Source organism: Callithrix jacchus, chromosome 4 (genome assembly GCF_049354715.1).
Source record: "Callithrix jacchus isolate 240 chromosome 4, calJac240_pri, whole genome shotgun sequence".
In the NCBI taxonomy this organism is placed as follows: domain Eukaryota; kingdom Metazoa; phylum Chordata; class Mammalia; order Primates; family Cebidae; genus Callithrix; species Callithrix jacchus.
The window spans coordinates 93507036-93526322 of record NC_133505.1 but is presented as its reverse complement, the minus strand read 5'-3'; the positions used below and the strand labels follow the sequence as shown (position 1 = coordinate 93526322).

Genomic DNA, 19287 nt, shown 5'->3' with positions numbered 1-19287 from the left:
AACATTGATGCAAAAATCCTCAATAAAATATTGGCAAACTGAATCCAGCAGCTCATCATCAAAAAGATTATCTACTATGATCAAGTCGGCCTCATCCTCAGGATTCAAGCCTGGTTCAACATATGCAAATCAAGAAACATAATTAATCACATAAACAGAACAAAAGAAAAAACCCACATAATTATCTCAATAGATGCAGAAAAGATCTTCTGTAAAATTTAATATCTCTTCATGTTAAATTTCTCAATAAACTAGGTATTGATGGAACATACCTCAAAATAACAAAAACTATTTATGACAAACCTACAGCCAATATATTGAATGGGCAAAAGGGGGAAGCATTTTCTTTGAAAACTGGCACAAGACAAGGATGCCCTCTCTTACCACTCCTATTCAACACAGTATTGGAATTTTGGGCAGGGAAGCCAGACAAGAGAAAGAAATAAAGGATATTCAAATAGAAAGAGAGGAAGTAAAATGGTCTGTTTCCAGATGACATGATCCTATATCTAGAAACCCCACTGTCTAAGCCCAAAAACTTCTTAAGGTGATAAGCAACTTCATCAAAGTCTCAGGATACAAAATCAACGTGCAAAAATCACAAGCATTCCTATATACCAATAAAAGACAAGCTAAGAACAAAATCATGAGTGAACTTCCATTCACAATTGCCACAAAGAGAATAAAACACCTAGAAATACAGATAACAAGGGAAGTGAAGGACCTCATCAAGAACTAAAAAACACTGCTCAAGGAAATCAGAGAAGACATAAATGAATGAAAAAACATTCCATGCTCATGAATAGGAAGAATCAATATTGTGAAAATTGCCATACTGCCCAAAGTAACTTATAGATTCAATGGTATTTCTATTAAACTACCATTGTCAATCTTCACAGATTGGAAAAAAACTACTTTAAAATCCATATGGAGCCAAAAAGAGGCCAAATAGTGAAGACAATCCTAAGCAAAAACAGAGCTGTAGGCATCATGCTACCTGACTTCAAACTATATTGCAACTTACAGTAACCAAAACAGCATGGTACTAGTACAAAAACAGATACATAGACCAATGGAACAGAACAGAGAACTCAGAAATAAAACTTCACATCTACAACCATGTGATCTTCGACAAACCTGACAAAAACAAGCAATGGGGAAAGGATTCCCTATTTAATAAATGGTGCTGAAAGAACTGGCTAATCATATGCAGAAAATTAAAATTGGACCCCTTCCTTACACCTTATACAAAAATTAACTCAAGGTGGATTAAAGACTTAAATATAAAACCCAAAATTATAAAAACCCTAAAGGAAAATCTAGGCAATAACATTCAGGACATAGACACAGGCAAACATTTCATGACAAAAATGTCAAAAGCAATAGTAACAAAAGCAAAAATTGATGAATGGGATCTAATTAAACTAAAAAGCTTCCACACAGCAAAAGAAACTATCAGCAGAGTGAACAGACAGCCTACAGAATGTGAGACAATTTTTGCAATCCATCTGATAAACATCTGATATTCAGAATCTATAAGGAACTTAAACAAATTTACAAGAAAAAAAAACATTAAAAAGTGGGCAAAGGGCATGAACAGACATTTCTCAAAAGAAGACGTTCATGCGACCAACAAACATATGAAAACAAGCTCAACATCATTGATCATTACAGAAATGCAAATCAAATCCACAATAAGATACCATCTCATGCCTGTCAGAATGGCAATTATTAAAAAGTGAAGCAACAGCAGATGTTGGTGAGGCTGTGGAGAAACAGAAATGCTTCTACACTGTTAATGGGAGTGTAAATTAGTTCAACCATTGTGGAAGACAATGTGGTGATTTCTCAAAGCTGTAGAACCAGAAATACCTTTTGGCCCAACAATCCCTTCACTGGATATATACCCAAAGAAATATAAATTATTCTGTTATAAAAATACATGCAGGTGTATGTTCACTGCAGCCTTATTCACAATAGCAAAAACATGGAATCAACCTAATGCCCATCAATGGCAAACTGGATAAAGAAAATGTGGTATATATACACCATGGAATACTATGCGGCTATAGAAAGGAATGAGATCGTGTCCTTTGCAAGGCCATGAATGGAGCTCCAGCTCATCAGCAAACTAATGCAGGAACAGAAAAATGAACACCACGTATTCTCACGTATAAGTGGGAGCTGAACAATGAGAAAATATGGACAGAGGGGAACAAATCAAACACTGGGGCTTGTCAGAGCGGCAGGGAGAGAGAGAGAGCATCAGGAAAAATAGCTAATGCATGCTGCGCTTAATCCCTAGATGATGGGTTGACAGGAGCAACAAACCATCACAGCACACATTTACCTGTATGCCCTGCACATGTGTCCTGGAACTTAAAATTTTTAAAGTAATAATTAAATAAATTTTAAAAATAAAAAAGAAATGGGAAATGAAAATGCAGCGATAACAGATGATGGATCAGGCAAATGATAAGAAAGTGGCTGCCACTGAAGCCCTAAATGACAGTGAATTGCAGAAAGCCATTGTTCACAGATGCCATCAAGTTGAATCCTCTATTGACCATTCTGTATGCCAAAGAGAGCCAGTGTCTTCATCAAATTACAGAAGCCAAATGCTGCCATCTGATACTGCAACAGAGCCATTTAAATAAATCCTGATTCATCCCAGCCTTACAAGTGGCTTTCACACACAGACTTCTGGCCACTGAGAAGAAGCAGTCCGTGATCTTCCTCTTGTCTGTAAATTGGATTATTCTAGCACAATGCTGAAAGAAGTTCAACCTAGGGCTTAGAAAATTGCAGAATATCAGAGAAAGTATGAACAAAACTCTGAAGAGCAGAATATCAGAGAAAGTATGAACAAAACTCTGTATGAACAAAGAAAAATACAGTTAAAAAGGCTCAAAAAAGAGCATGAAAGAGCTTGGAGGAATCAGGAACTCAATAGGTTGTTTTCCAGCTGGCTTTCCTGTGGGATGCCTGGTAATGTTCATAAAGGAATGCCAGGAATAGGAGGGGGCATGCCTAGAATGGCAGGAATTCTGGGACTCAATGAAATTCTTAGTGATCCAGACGTTCTTGCAGCCATGCAGGGTCCACAAGTTATGGTGGTTTTCTAGGATGTGGCCTAGAACCTAGCAAATATGTCGAAATACCAGTACAATGAAAAGGTTATGAATCTCATCAGTAAACTGTCAGCCAAATTTGGAGGTCAACCATAATGCCTTTCTGATAAACAAAGCCCTTGGTGAAGGAAACGCAACGTAGATCACCTAATGGATGTCGCAATAATACAAACCAGCATACCTCTGACCTTCTCATCAAGAGAGCTGGGGTGCTTTGAAGATAATCCTTACCCCTCCACCACAGATGCAGCCGAAGCATTTTACAGTGGTTTGCCATTAGGGTATCCATTCAGATAATGTTTTCCTACTAGGAATTACAAACTTTAAACACTTTTTTTAACCTTAAAAATATTTAAAACAAATTTTAAAAGTCTCTTGATTCTTTTTTAAAAATTAGATATCAGTAAGAGTTTTGCATTGTAAAATGGAAAATCTTTGTGAGTAAACTAACAAACATAAATAACCTATAATCTAAATAAAAAATGCTAAAGAGAATTAGAAAATATTCTGAACCAAAGAGTGATTAAAATAACTATGTTTAAAAGTATGCTGCAGAAACATGGATCCAGCTGGAGGCCCTTATCCTGAGAAAATTAATGCAGGAACAGAAAACCAGTATCACATGTTCTCGCTGATAAGTAGCTGCTAAACACTGGGCACTCATGCACATTAAGATGGCAACAGTAATTACTGGGGCTACTAGCATGGGAAGGGAGGGAGGATGGCAAGGGTTGAAAAACCATTGGGTACTATGCTCACCACCTGGGTAACAGGATCAATCATACCCCAAACCTCAGCTTCATACAATATATCCATGGTAACAAACCTGCATATGTGCCCCTGAATCAAAAATAAAAGTTGAAATTATTTTTTTAAATGTTATGTGACATACAACTCACATATTATAGTAAAAAGGAAATTTATTGCATCAAGTTAAAAAGAAAGGCTAAAAATGAATGAGCTAAGCATCTATCTTTTAAAGTTAGAAAACAAATAGAATAAAATAAAGGAATTAGATAAAGGAAAAGAATAAAGATCAGAGATGAAAATATAACATGAAAGGAGTCATGAAATAGGGTCAATAAAGCTGATTTTTAAAAAGACTGAGAAACTAGTGCTCTGGCAAGATTATCAAAATAAAAAGAGAGAAGGCTCAAATAAACACTATCTGGCGTTTAAAAGACAGCATAGAGGATTGAAGCTCTCAGTCAATCCGCGGAGAGGTGAGTCGGAGCTGCATTTTCAGACTGATCTTTGTTGCCCACAGAACGGGGAAATTCCCAAGTATTAAGGAGACATGGGACACCAGGCAGAGGTTTTGCATGGTGAAGCCGGCAGCCGGGGTGGTGGTGGCCAGCCCTACCCACCACTCCCCACAGGGCGCGCTTGTCCGGGTGCCCTGTTGAACTGGCAAACTGAGACTTGAGAGGGCTGAACTTGAGACTGACCGGGACTTGGACAGTGGGCCAGCCCAGGGGATTGCAGGGACACAGCGTTTGCGGTAGCTCAGTGGGACGGACAAAACGGCAATTCCAAATGCTCCCTGTGGAGACGGTCCCTGAGATGCTCCGTGGGAGAGGGGTGTCCACCATTACCAAGGCAACCCGCCCCTACTGAGATACACGCCCACTGCTGACACAACCTACCGTTGCCGAGGCAACCCGCCCCTACTGAGACACATGCCCACTGCTGACGCAGCCTGCCATTGCCAAGGCAACCCCCTACAACAGAGAGACTCCGCCACAGGGCGTAGCCTGTGGTGGACACCGCAGCAGAAGAGCAGAGTCTGCAGCAACAGGGCGAACCTCACAACAACAGGGCGGAGCCTAGGCAGGCAAATAGTGACTAGACTGCCTCCTAGCTGGGCAGGACACCTCAATGGACATCCAAAATTAAAGTCCCAACACCCCAAGACAGAGCAAAAAAGGGTTTTTTAATGAGCTCTGTTGCAGCAGAATCAAACATAGCAGCCTAACAGCCCTGAATGAACAACAGAGCTCACAGCTCAGCAACTGAGCTCCTATAAAGTACAGACTGTCTCCTCAAGCAGCTCCCTGACCCCTCTATATCCAAAAGACTGACATTTGGCAGGCATCATCCTGGGACAAAGATAGCAGAAAAAGAAACTGGTAGCATCCCTCACTATTCCGCAGCTGCTATAGGTGCACCCCAGACTAGCAGGGCCTGGAGTAAACCTCAGCAGTCGTACAGTGGAGGGGCTAGACTGCTAGAAGGAAAACCAAGTAACAGAAATACTTCATCACCAACAATCTGGGTGTCCACTCAGAGACCCAATCGAAAAGTCAGCAACTATGCAGGCAACAAGTGGATAAATCCACAAAGATTGGAAGAAACCAGTGCAAAAAAAAGGAAAACACCCGAAACCAGAACACCTTGCCTCCTAGAAAAAACCAAAACTCCTCACCAGCAAGGGAACAAAGCCAGACGGAGAATGACTGTGATGAAATGACAGAATTAGACTTCAGAAGGTGGATAATGAGAAACTTTTGTGAGCTAAAAGAACACGCAAAGAAACTAAGAACCTTGAAAAAAGATATGAAAAAAGATTTGAGGAAATAACAATGGATAACTTAGAGAGGAATATGAATGAATTAAAGGAGCTGAAAAACACAATACGAGAACTTCGTGAAGCATGCACAAGTTTCAATAGCCGAATTGACCAAGCAGAAGAAAGAATATCTGAAGTCGAAGATCAACTCAATGAAATAAAACGAGAAACCAAGATCAGAGAAAAAAGCATAAAAAAGAATGAACAAAGTCTCCAAGAAATGTGGGACTATGTGAAAAGACCTAACCTACGTTTGATAGGTGTACCAGAAGGGGACGAAGAGAATGAATCCAAGCTGGAAAATACTCTTCAGGACATCATCCAGGAAAATTTCCCCCACCTAGCAAGACAGGCCAACACTCAAATGCAGGAAATACAGAGAACACCACAAAGATATTCCGCAAGAAGAGTAACCCCAAGGCACATAATCGTCAGATTCAACAAGGTTGAAATGAAGGAGAAAATACGAAGGGCAGCCAGAGAGAAAAGTCGGGTCACCCACAAAGGGAAGCCCATCAGACTCACAGCAGATCTCTCAGCAGAAACACTACAAGCCAGAAGAGAGTGGGGGCCAATATTCAACATTCTTAAAGAAAAGAACTTTCAACCCAGAATTTCATACCCAGACAAACTGAGCTTCAGAAGTGAAGGAAAAATAAAATCCTTTGCGAACAAGCAAGCACTCAGAGATTTTGTCACCACCAGGCCTGCTCTACAAGAGCTCCTAAAAGAGGCACTACACATAGAAAGGATCGATCAGTACCAGCCATTCCAAAATCACACTGAATGCTAAAGAGCTTCAACATAATGAAGAATCTACAACAACTAACAGGCAAAACAGCCACTTAGAATCAAAATGGCAGTATCAAATTCACACATAACAATATTAACCCTAAATGTAAATGGACTAAATGCACCAATCAAAAGACACAGACTGGCAAATTGGATAAAAAGCCAAAACCCATCAGTGTGCTGTATCCAGGAAACCCATCTCACATGCAAGGATACACAAAGGCTCAAAATAAAGGGATGGAGGAAGATTTACCAAGCTAATGGAAAGCAAAAAAAAGCAGGAGTTGCAATTCTCATCTCTGATAAAATAGACTTTAAAGCAACAAAGATCAAAAGAGACAAAGAAGGCCATTACATAATGGTAAAAGGATCGATACAACAAGAAGAGCTAACGATCCTAAACATATATGGACCCAACACAGGAGCACCCAGATACATAAGGCAAGTTCTTAATGACTTACAGAAGGACTTAGACTCCCACACAATAATAGTGGGAGACTTTAACACTCCACTGTCAATACTAGACAGATCAACCAGACAGAAAATCAACAAGGATACCCAGGGCTTGAACTCAGACCTGGAGCAAGCAAACCTGGTGGACATTTACAGAACTCTCCACCCCAAATCCACAGAATACACATTCTTCTAAGCACCACATAACACCTACTCTAAAATTGACCACATAATTGGAAGTAAAGCACTGCTCAACAAATGCAAAACAACTGAAATCATAACAAACAGCCTCTCAGACCATAGTGCAATCAAGTTAGAACTCAGAATTCAGAAACCAACCCAGAACCGCACAGCTTCATGGAAACTGAACAACTGGCTCTTGAATGTTGACTGGGTAAACAACGAAATGAAGACAGAAATAAAGAAGTTCTTCGAAACCAATGAGAACGAAGACACAACGTGCCAGAACCTCTGGGACACATTTAAAGCAGTCTCTAGAGGAGAGTATATAGCAATAAGTGCCCATATGAGGAGAATGGAGAGATCCAAAATTGACACCCTATCGTCAAAATTGAAAGAGCTAGAGGAGCAAGATCAAAAAAACTCAAAACCCAGCAGAAGACAAGAAATTACTAAGATCAGAGCTGAGCTGAAGGAGATTGAGACACGAAAAACCCTTCAAAAAATCAATAAATCCAAGAGCTGGTTTTTTGAAAAGATCAACAAAATAGACAGACCACTAGCCACATTGATTAAAAATAAAAGAGAGAACAACCAAATAGATGCAATAAAAAATGATAAAGGGGAAATCACCACAGATTCCACAGAAATTCAAACCATCATCAGAGAATATTACAAACAACTCTATGCACATCAACTAGTAAACCTGGAAGAAATGGATAAATTCCTGGACTCCTGTGTCCTCCCAAGCCTAAACCAGGAGGAAGCTGAAACTATGAATAGACCAATAACAAGGTCTGAAGTTGAGGCAGCAATTAAGAGCCTACCTCACAAAAAAAGCCCAGGTCCAGATGGGTTCACAGCCGAATTCTACCAGACACACAAGGAGGAGCTGGTACCATTCCTTCTAAAACTATTTCAAACAATCCAAAAAGAGGGAATCCTTCCCAAATCATTTTATGAGACCAACATCATCCTGATACCAAAACCCAGCAGAGACCCAACGAGAAAAGAAAACTTCAGGCCAATATCCATGATGAACATAGATGCAAAAATCTTCAATAAAATATTGGCAAGCCGATTGCAACAGCAAATCAAAAAACTTATTCATCATGATCAAGTAGGATTCATCCCAGGGATGCAAGGCTGGTCAACATACGCAAGTCTATCAACGTAATTCACCACATAAACAGAACCAAAAACAAAAACCACATGATTATCTCAATTGACGCAGAGAGGCATTTGACAAAATTCAACAGCCCTTTATGCTAAAAACCCTCAATAAACTCGGTATCGATGGAACGTATCTCGAAGTAATAAAAGCTATTTATGACAAACCAAAAGCCAATATCATACTGAATGGGCAAAAACTGGAAGCATTCCCTTTGAAATCTGGTACTAGACAAGGATGCCCTCTCTCACCACTCCTATTCAATATAGTACTGGAAGTTCTAGCCAGAGCAATCAGGCAAGAAAAAGAAATAAAGGGTATTCAAATAGGAAAGGTGGAAGCCAAATTGTCTCTATTTGCAGACGACATGATAGTATACCTAGAAGACCCCATCGCCTCAGCCCAAAAACTCCTGAAACTGATAAACAACTTCAGCAAAGTCTCAGGATATAAAATCAATGTGCAAAAATCACAAGCATTCGTCTACACCAATAACAGACTTAAAGAAAGCCAAATCAAGAGCGAACTGCCATTCGCAATTGCTACAAAAAGAATAAAATACCTTGGAATACAACTCACAAGGAACGTAAGGGACCTCTTCAAGGAGAACTACAAACCACTGCTCAACGAAATCAGAGAGGACACAAACAGATGGAGAAACATTCCATGTTCATGGTTAGGAAGAATTAATATCGTGAAAATAGCTATACTGCCCAAAGTAATTTACAGAATCAACGCTATCCCCATCAAGCTACCATTGACTTTCTTCACAGAACTGGAAAAAACCACCATGAACTTCATATGGAACCAAAAGAGAACCCACATAGCCAAGTCAATTCTAGGCAAAAAGAACACAGCAGGGGGCATCACACTACCGGATTTCAAACTATACTACAAGGCTACAGTAATCAGAACAGCATGGTACTGGTACCAAAACAGAGATATAGACCAATGGAACAGAACAGAGGCATCGGAGGCAACACAACATACATACAACTATACAATCTTTGATAAACCTGACAAAAACAAGCAATGGGGCAAGGATTCCATGTTTAACAAATGGTGTTGGGAAAACTGGCTAGCCATGTGCAGAAAGCAGAAACTGGACCCCTTCCTGACACCTTACACTAAAATTAACTCCAGATGGATTAAAGACTTAAACATAAGACCTGGCACCATAAAAACCCTAGAAGGAAATCTAGGCAAAACTATCCAGGACATAGGAGTAGGCAAGGACTTCATGAACAAAACACCAAGAGCATTGGCAACAAAAGCCAAAATAGACAAATGGGACCTAATGAAACTCCACAGCTTCTGCACGGCAAAAGAAACAGTCACTAGAGTGGATCGGCAACCAACAGAATGGGAAAAAATTTTCGCAGTCTACCCATCTGACAAAGGGCTGATATCCAGAATCTACGAACAACTCAAGCAGATATACAGGAAAAAAACAAACAAGCCCATTCAAAAGTGGGCAAAGGATATGAACAGATACTTTACGAAAGAAGACATATATGAGGCCAACAATCATATGAAAAAATGCTCATCGTCACTGGTCATCAGAGAGATGCAAATCAAAACCACATTGAGATACCATCTCACGCCAGTTAGAATGGCGATCATTAAAAAATCTGGAGACAACAGATGCTGGAGAGGATGTGGAGAAAAATGAACACTTTTACACTGTTGGTGGGAGTGTAAATTAGTTCAACCATTGTGGAAGACAGTGTGGCGATTCCTCAAGGCCTTAGAAATAGAAATTCCATTTGACCCAGCAATCCCATTACTGGGTATATATCCAAAAGACTATAAATCGTTCTACTATAAGGACACATGTACACGAATGTTCATTGCAGCACTGTTTACAATAGCAAAGACCTGGAATCAACCCAAATGCCCATTGATAATAGACTGGATTGGAAAAATGTGGCACATATACACCATGGAATATTATGCAGCAATCAGAAATGATGAGTTTGTGTCGTTTGTAGGGACATGGATCAATCTGGAAAACATCATCCTCAGCAAACTGACACAAGAACAGAAAATGAAACACCGCATATTCTCACTCATAGGTGGGTGATAAAAATGAGAACACATGGACACAGAAAGGGGAGTACTAAACACTGGGGTCTATTGGGGGGAAAAGGGGAGGGCCAGTGGGAGGGGGAGGTGGGGAGGGATAGCCTGGGGAGAAATGCCAAATGTGGGTGAAGGGGAGAAGAAAAGCAAAGCACACTGCCATGTGTGTACCTACGCAACTGTCTTGCATGCTCTGCTCATGTACCCCAAAACCTATAATCCAATAAAAAATTAAAAAAAAAAAAAAAAGAGGCACTACACATAGAAAGGAACAACCAGTACCAGCCATTCCAAAATCACACTAAATGCTAAAGAGCATCAACATAATGAAGAATCTACAACAACTAACAGGCAAAACAGCCACTTAGCATCAAAATGGCAGTATCAAATTCACACATAACAATATTAACCCTAAATGTAAATGGACTAAATGCACCAATCAAAAGACACAGACTGGCAAATTGGATAAAAAGCCAAAACCCATCAGTGTGCTGTATCCAGGAAACCCATCTCACATGCAAGGATACACAAAGGCTCAAAATAAAAGGATGGAGGAAGATTTACCAAGCAAATGGAGAGCAAAAAAAAGCAGGAGTTGCAATTCTCATCCCTGATAAAATAGACTTTAAAGCAAAAAAGATCAAAAGAGACAAAGAAGGCCATTACATAATGGTAAAAGGATCGATACAACAAGAAGAGCTAACGATCCTAAACATATATGGACCCAATGCAGGAGCACCCAGATACATAAGGAAAGTTCTCAATGACCTACAAAGAGACTTAGACTCCCACACGATAATAGTGGGAGACTTTAACACTCCACTGTCAATATTAGACAGATCAACCAGACAGAAAATCAACAAGGATATCCAGGGCTTGAACTCAGACCTGGAGCAAGCAAACCTGATAGACATTTACAGAACTCTCCACCCCAAATCCACAGAATATACATTCTTCTCAGCACCACATCACACCTACTCTAAAATTGACCACATAATTGGAAGTAAATCACTCCGCAGCAAATGCAAAACAACTGAAATCATAACAAACAGCCTCTCAGACCATAGTGCAATCAAGTTAGAACTCAAAATTCAGAAACTAACCCAGAACCGCACAGCTTCATGGAAACTGAACAACTGGCTCTTGAATGTTGACTGGGTAAACAATGAAATGAAGACAGAAATAAAGAAGTTCTTCAAAACCAATGGGAACAAAGACACAACATGCCAGAACCTCTGGGACACATTTAAAGCAGTCTCTAGAGGAAAGTATATAGCAATAAGTGCCCATATGAGGAGAATGGCGAGATCCAAAATTGACACCCTATTGTCAAAATTGAAAGAGCTAGAGGAGCAAGATCAAAAAAACTCAAAACCCCGCAGAAGACAAGAAATAACTAAGATCAGAGCTGAACTGAAGGAGATAGAGACACGAAAAACCCTTCAAAAAATCAATAAATCCAAGAGCTGGTTTTTTGAAAAGATCAACAAAATAGACAGACCACTAGCCAGATGGATAAAAAAGAAAAGAGAGAACAACCAAATAGATGCAACAAAAAATGATAAAGGGGAAATCACCACAGATTCCACAGAAATTCAAACCATCATCAGAGAATATTACAAACAACTCTATGCACATCAACTAGTAAACCTGGAAGAAATGGATAAATTCCTGGACTCCTGTGTCCTCCCAAGCCTAAATCAGGAGGAAGCTGAAACTATGAATAGACCAATAACAAGGTCAGAAGTCGAGGCAGCAATTAAGAGCCTACCACACAAAAAAAGCCCAGGTCCAGATGAGTTCACAGCCGAATTCTACCAGACACACAAAGAGGAGCTGGTACCATTCCTTCTGAAACTATTCCAAATAATCCAGAAAGAGGGAATCCTTCCCAAATCATTTTATGAGACCAACATCATCCTGATACCAAAACCCCACAGAGACCCAACAAGAAAAGAAAACTTCAGGCCAATATCCATGATGAACATAGATGCAAAAATCTTCAATAAAATATTGGCAAGTCGATTGCAACAGCACATCAAAAAACTTATTCATAATGATCAAGTAGGATTGATCCCAGGGATGCAAGGCTGGTTCAACATATGCAAGTCTATAAACGTAATTCACCACATAAACAGAACCAAAAACAAAAACCACATGATTATCTCAATTGATTCAGAGAAGGCATTTGACAAAATTCAACAGCCTTTTATGCTAAAAACCCTCAATAAACTCGGTATCGATGGAACGTATCTCAAAGTAATAAGAGCTATTTACGACAAACCAACAGCCAATATCATACTGAATGGGCAAAAACTGGAAGCATTCCCTTTGAAATCCGGCACTAGACAAGGATGCCCTCTTTCACCACTCCTATTCAATATAATGCTGGAAGTTCTAGCCAGAGCAATCAGGCAAGAAAAAGAAATAAAGGGTATTCAAATAGGAAAGGTGGAAGCCAAATTGTCTCTATTTGCAGACGACATGATAGTATACCTAGAAGACCCCATCGCCTCAGCCCAAAAACTCCTGAAACTGATAAGCAACTTCAGCAAAGTCTCAGGATATAAAATCAATGTGCAAAAATCACAAGCATTCCTCTACACCAATAACAGACTTACAGAGAGCCAAATCAAGAACGAACTGCCATTCACAATTGCTACAAAAAGAATAAAATACCTTGGAATACAACTCACAAGGAACATAAGGGACCTCTTCAAGGAGAACTACAAACCACTGCTCAACGAAATCAGAGAGGACACAAACAGATGGAGAAACATTCCATGTTCATGGTTAGGAAGAATTAATATCGTGAAAATGGCTATACTGCCCAAAGTAATTTACAGAATCAACGCTATCCCCATCAAGCTACCATTGACTTTCTTCACAGAACTGGAGAAAACCACCATGAACTTCATATGGAACCAAAAGAGAGCCCGCATAGCCAAGTCAGTTCTAAGCAAAAAGAACACAGCGGGGGGCATCACACTACCGGATTTCAAACTATACTACAAGGCTACAGTAATCAAAACAGCATGGTACTGGTACCAAAACAGAGATACAGACCAATGGAACAAAACAGAGGCACCGGAGGCAACACAACATATCTACAACTATACAATCTTTGATGAACCTGACAAAAACAAGCAATGGGGAAAGGATTCCCTGTTTAACAAATGGTGTTGGGAAAACTGGCTAGCCATGTGCAGAAAGCAGAAACTGGACCCCTTCCTGACACCTTACACTAAAATTAACTCCAGATGGATTAAAGACTTAAACATAAGACCTGGCACCATAAAAACCCTAGAAGGAAATCTAGCCAAAATATCCAGGACATAGGAGTAGGCAAGGACTTCATGACCAAAACAGCAAAAGCATTGGCAACAAAAGCCAAAATAGACAAATGGGACCTAATGAAACTCCACAGCTTCTGCACGGCAAAAGGAACAGTCACTAGAGTGAATCGGCAACCAACAGAATGGGAAAAAATTTTTGCAGTTTACCCATCTGACAAAGGGCTGATATCCAGAATTTACAAAGAACTCAAACAGATTGACAGGAAAAAAACAAACAAGCCCATTCAAAAGTGGGCAAAGGATATGAACAGACACTTTACGAAAAAAGACATATATGAGGCCAACAATCATATGAAAAAATGCTCATCGTCACTGGTCATCAGAGAGATGCAAATCAAAACCACATTGAGATACCATCTCACGCCAGTTAGAATGGCGATCATTAAAAAATCTGGAGACAACAGATGCTGGAGAGGATGTGGAGAAAAAGGAACACTTTTACACTGTTGGTGGGAGTGTAAATTAGTTCAACCATTGTGGAAGACAGTGTGGCGATTTCTCAAGGCCTTAGAAATAGAAATTCCATTTGACCCAGCAATCCCATTACTGGGTATATATCCAAAGGACTATAAATCGTTCTACTATAAGGACACCTGTACACGAATGTTCATTGCAGCACTGTTTACAATAGCAAAGACCTAGAATCAACCCAAATGCCCATTGATAACAGACTGGATTGGAAAAATGTAGCACATATACACCATGGAATATTACGCAGCAATCAGAAATGATGAGTTCGTGTCGTTTGTAGGGACATGGATGAATCTGGAGAACATCATCCTCAACAAACTGACACAAGAACAGAAAATGAAACACCACGTATTCTCACCCATAGGCGGGTGATGAAAAATAAGAACACATGGACACAGGGAGAGGAGTACTAAACACTGGGGTCTATTGGGGGGAAAAGGGGAGGGCCAGTGGGAGGGGGAGGTGGGGAGGGATAGCCTGGGGAGAAATGCCAAATGTGGGTGAAGGGGAGAAAGGAAGCAAAACACACTGCCATGTGTGTACTATGCAACTGTCTTGCATGTTCTGCTCATGTACCCCAAAACCTAAAATGTAATAAAAAAAAATGCAAACACAAAAAAATAAAATTAAAATAAAAGCATAAAATAATGTAGAGATTAAATAAATAATAAAAGAATACTGTGATATCTTCATGAGAATAAGTTTAAAAACTTAGATGATTCAAATAAATTTCTAGAAAAATACAATGTACTCAATCTGATACAAAAGAAATAAAGTACCTGGAAAAAAATCCTGTGATTACAAAAGTAGTTAAAATTATGGTTTAATTTAGCATAGTTATCATGTTTCCAACCAAAGAAGTCCAGAGAGCTTTATCAGCATACATTACCAGATAATTCCAATTAATACATGAATTATTTCAGAGAAAAGAGAATGTAAAACATTCATATTCATTTATAAGACATGAATGACTTTCACATCAAAACAATGGAGAGTAAAAGAAAGTAAATGCATAGGTCAATTGCACTGAGGAATATAAATGTAAAACTTCTAAAGAATACTTAAAAGCTGATTTAGGGATGTATTTTTAAATAAATAAATAAACCATACCAAGTTGGATTGATCCCAGGAACGCAAAGTTGGCTTAATCTTAGAAATAATAGAATTCACCACATTAGCAGGATAAAAGCCAATCATCTCAAAACACGCAAAAACAACATTTGATGCAATTCAGTAACTATTCATATAAAAACCTCTCAGCAAATGAGAGAGGAAGCCCTAAAACTAATAAAACACAATCCATAAAAAGCTACAATGAACACCGCAATCATGAAATATCAAAAATAGGGATTTCTGCCAAGATGGCCAAATAGGAACAGCTCTGGTCAGCAGTTCCCAGTGAGAGTGACGCAGAAGGTGAGTGATGCTCACATTTCCAACTGAGGTACTAGCTTCATCTCATTGGGACTGGTTAAAAAGTGGGTGCAGCCCAAGGAGAGCAAGCTGAAGCAGGGTGGAGCATTGCCTCCCCTGGGAAGTGCAAGGGGCTGGAGAACTCCCTCTCCTAGAAAAGGGAAGCCATTAGGACTTTTCCTTCCTAAGGTTCAGATACTATGTTTTTCTGATGGTCTTTACAACCTGCACACCAGGAGATTCCCTCTAGTGCCTACAACACCAGCACCCCAGGTTTCCAGCACAAAACTGGGCAGCCACTTTAGCTGCAGCAGGTTTTTTTTTTCTCATATCCCAGTGGTACCTGGAACACCAGCAAGACAGAACTGCTCATTCCTCTGAAAAAGGGGGCTGAAGCCAGGGAGCCAAGTGATCTGGCTCAGCAGGTCCCATCTCCACAAAGACAGCAAGCTAAGATCCACTGGCTTGAAATTCCTGCAGCTAGCACAGCAGTCTGAGCTCAACCTGGGACGTTCAAGCTTGGTGGAGGGAGAGGCATCCATCATTGCTGAGGCTCAGGTAGGTGGTTTTAACTTCACCTGTGTAAATGATGTCTTCAAGAAGTTTATGCTGCAACTGGACAGAGCTCATGGCAGCTCAGCAAGGCCTCTGCAGGCAGACTGTCACTAGACTCCCTTCTTGCTGGGCAGGGCATCTCTGAAAAAAGGCAGCAGCCTGTCAGGGACTTATAAAGCACCCACCTTCCTGGAAAAGAGCACCTGGGATAAAGCGCAGTGTGGGCACAGCTTCAGCAGACTTAAACTTCTTGGCTCAGCAGCTCTGAAGGGAGCAATGGATCTCCCAGCACAGTGCTCAATCTCTGATAAGGGACAGACTGCCTCCTCAAGTGGCTCCCTAACCCTCGTGTATCCTGACTGGGAGACACCTCAGACAGGAGAGCTCTGGCCAGCATCTGGTAGGTACCCTTCTAGAATGAAGCTACCAGAGGAAGAAACAGGCAGCAATCTTTGCTGTTCTGCAGCCCCTGCAGGTGATTCCCAGGCAAGCAAGGTCTGGAGTGGACCTCCAGCAAACTCCAGCAGACCTGCAGCAGAGGGGCCTGTTAGAAGGAAAACCAACAAACAGAAAGAAATACTTTCAACATCAACAGAAAGGACATACACTCAAAGACACCATCCAAAAGTCACCAACTTCAAAGACCAAAGGTAGATAAATCTACAAAGATGGGAAGAAACCAGTGCAAAAGGGCTGAGATCTCCAAAAACAGAATACCTGTTTTCCTCCAAGAGATCAAAACTCCTCACCAGCAAGGGAACAAAACTGGATAGAGAATGCATTTGACAAATTGACAGAAGAAGGCTTCAGAAGGTAGGTAATAACAAACTTCTCAGAGCTAAAGAAGCATGTTCTAACCCAATGCAAGGAAGCTAAGAACCTTGAAAAAAAGGTTAGATGAAATGCTAACTAGAATAACCAGCGTAGAGAAGAATATAAACAACTTGATGAAGCTGAAAAACACAGCACAAGAATTTCATGAAGCATACAAATGCTTCAATAGCCAAATCAATCAAACAGAAAAAAAGGATAACATAGATTGAAGATCAACTCAATGAAATAATTGAGAAGACAAGATTAGAGAAAAAAGAGTGAAAAGAAATGAACAAAGTCTCCAAGAAATATGGGATTATATGGAAAGACCAAAATACGTTTGATCAGTATACTTGAAAGTGATGAGAAGAATGAAACCAAGTTGGAAAACACTCTTCAGGATATTATCCAAGAGAACTTCCCCAACCTAGCAAGGCAGCCCAACATTAAAATTTAGTAAATACAGAGACCACCACAAAGATATTGCTCAAGAAGAGCAATCCCACGACACATAATTGTCAGATTCACCAAGGTTGAAATGAAGGAAAAAATGCTAAGGGTAGCCAGAGAGAAAGGTCAGGTTACCCACAAAGGGGAGCCATCAGACTTACAATGGATCTCTTGGCAGAAACTCTACAAGCCAAAAGAGAGTGGGGGCCAATATTCAATATTCTTAAAGAAAAGAATTTCCAACCCAGAATTTCATATCCAGCCAAACTAAGCTTCATAAGCAAGTGAGAAATAAAATCCTTTACAGCTAAGTGACTGCTGAGAGAGTTCATCACCACCAGGCCTGCCTTACAAGAGCTCTTGAAGGACACACTAAACATGCAAAGGAACAACCAGTACCAGCCACTGAAAAAACATACCAAATTGAAAAAGACCATCAACACTATGAAGAAACTGCATCAACTAATGGGCAAAACAACCAACTAGCATCAAAATCACAGGATCAAATTCACACATAAAAATATTAACCTTAAATGTAAATGGGCTAAATGCCCCAATCAAAAGGCACAGACTGGCAAATTGGATAGAGAGTCAAGACACACTGGTGTGCTGTATTCAGGAGACCCATTTCATGGGCAATGACACACATAGACTCAAAATGAAGAAATGGAGGAAGATTTACTAAGCAAATGGGAGAGCAAAAAAATGCAGGGGTTGCAATCCTAGTCTCTAATAAAACAGACTTTAAACCAAAAAAGATCAAAAGAGACAAAGGAGGGCATTACATAATGGTAAAGGGATCAATGCAATAAGAAAAGCTAACTATTCTAAATATACATGCACCCAATACAGGAGGACCCAGATACATAAAGCAAGTTCTTAATGACCTACAAAGAGACCTAGACTACCACACAATAACAGGGGGAAACTTTAACATCCCACTGTCAGTATTAGACAGATCAATGAGACAGACAATTAACAAGGATATCCAGGACTTGAACTCAGATCTGGACCAGGTGGACCTAATAGACATCTACAGAATTCTCCACCCCAAATCTACAGAATATACATTCTTCTCAGCACCACATCATACTTACTCTAAAACTGACCACATAATTGGAAGTAAATCACTCCTCAGCAAATGCAAAAGAACAGAAATCATAACAGTCTCTCAGACCATAGTGCAATCAAATTAAAACTCAGGATTAAGAAACTCACTCAAGATTGCACAACTACATGGAAACTGAACAACCTGTCCCTGAATGGCTACTGGATAAATAATGAAATGAAGGCAGAAATAAAGATATTCTTCAAAACCAGTGAGAGTGAAGACACAATGTCCCAGAATCTCTGGGACATTGCGTCTTTAAATGTCTCTAGACATGTAAAGCAGTGTCTAGAGGGAAATTTATAGCACTAAATGCCCATAAGAGAAATGAGGAAAGATTTAAAATCAATGCCCTAATGTCATGATTAAAAGAACTAGAGGAGCAAGATCAAACAAATTTAAAAGCTAGCAGCGGAAAAGAAATAACTACGATAAGAGCAGAACTGAAGGAGACAGAGACACAAAAAACCCTTCAAAAAAAATCAATAAATCCAGAAGCTGGTTTTTTGAAAAGATCAATGAAATATACCAGTAGCCAGACTAATAAAGAAAAGAGAGAAGAATCAAATAGATGCAATAAAAATGATAAAGGGATATCACCTCTGATTCCACAGAAATGCAAACTACCATCAGAGATTACTACCAACACCTCTAAGCAAATAAACCAGTAAATCTAGAAGAAATGAATAAATTCCTGGACACTTACACCCACCCAAGACTAAACCAGGAAGAAGCTGAATCCC

At 39.8% G+C, this 19287-nt stretch overlaps 1 protein-coding gene and 1 pseudogene across 7 annotated transcripts in view; one reads left to right on the top strand and one right to left on the bottom strand.

Annotated features, from left to right (window-relative positions):
• Nucleotides 1-19287, bottom strand: part of CFAP206 (cilia and flagella associated protein 206) — an 80935-nt gene that overhangs the window by 18113 nt on the left and 43535 nt on the right. The window lies entirely within an intron of this gene.
• Nucleotides 2429-3227, top strand: LOC103792553 (hsc70-interacting protein pseudogene; annotated as a pseudogene).